The sequence below is a fragment of the Cibotium barometz genome, chromosome 36 (assembly GCF_041138505.1).
Source record: "Cibotium barometz isolate CiBa-2024 chromosome 36, ASM4113850v1, whole genome shotgun sequence".
Taxonomy (NCBI): Eukaryota; Viridiplantae; Streptophyta; class Polypodiopsida; order Cyatheales; family Cibotiaceae; genus Cibotium; species Cibotium barometz.
In genome coordinates, this window is record NC_141081.1 from 24,011,231 (window position 1) to 24,012,605 (window position 1,375).

The window sequence follows — 1,375 nt, forward strand, 5'->3', positions numbered from 1 at the left end:
TCAATGAAAAAAACATACAATTCCATAACTCAAGAGTCTTTTTATGAGTTCAAGCTAATCTCATCTTGAAACCTAATTGACTTGAGTAACACACATCATGAGTACACTTAGGCATCATCCACCGTAGGTTAGTTAAGTTAATTTGTGTTTAATATAATCCTATAGGATTAGTGTAGATTAACCCTTCTTGTTCCGCTCCATAGCCATGGAGAGATTGATCCATGAACTCTAACAGCCAGCTCATCTACCTAGTGTGTTCACATTATGGACCACATGTATATAGTACTCTAGTACTTATGTTTGGATATCACTTATCTTTTGTAGACCTCTTTTTATATGAAGAAGAAGAAGAAGACTTTCAATCTTCCATTACTGTGTGTTGCCTTTTAGGGTTTGTGTGTATGTGCATGCTTGCAAGAGCTCAAGCTCTCCTTCTTCCCCCTATCTTTTCATTCATCACAACCATTCATATAGCCATGTTGAGGTCTTCATCACAGCCATTCATATAGCCATGTTGAGCTCATAATTCAATTGAGCTCCAAATTGCAACTTCACGATTTCTTCCTGCAATACACTTTGCAAAATTATTTTGCTTCCTTGTCCTCTAAATAGAGGTTTCCAAGCCATTAAAATTGCCTTCATGAGCTCCAAATTGAGCTCTCCATATGCATCTCTCCTTCTTGCTACGTTTGTCGATTCCTTGAATCTTGGCTACATTTGGGCCTTCTTACTTGCACTATGTCTAAGTTCTCCGCATCTTGAGCTCTCACATGAGCTCCACATTGTGCATGCTTCTCCTTTATGTATGCATAATCTCTTCAAGGCTGCTTCTTCATGGATTTCCCACAAGAAACCCGAGGTGCATAAACCATTGTGAAAGCCTTAGTGCTTCCACCCATCATACACATCTTCTATGAGCAACACATGTGTGCATCTTCCTCTTGATGCACACATGGATTCCCAAATGAGCATGCTAACAAGCTTAATGCCCCTCCACAAATGCTCCTTGCCCGGATGCAAGAACCATGGGATCCACAAATCCCACACATAGCTATCCTTCATACACAATACTTGACCATTCTTCCATGCTCAAACACCTGAGCATTTTCTATGCCCATAAACACCAAAAATTGAGGTAAACTCCACAAATTACCTTCGCAAACATACTTTGGCAACTTCCATTATGTTGATGAAGACTCCATAGTCTTGATAAAGCTAAAATTTGCATTTTTAGCTTTGTAGGTAGCTTCTTTGATGGTGTTGACAATACCATTTGCACCCTCCTTGATGCAAAATCTCCTTCATATTGCAAGAACTCTCCTTGTGTTAATAAAATCTCCTTCTTTGATGGTGTTGACAATACCATTTATTATTT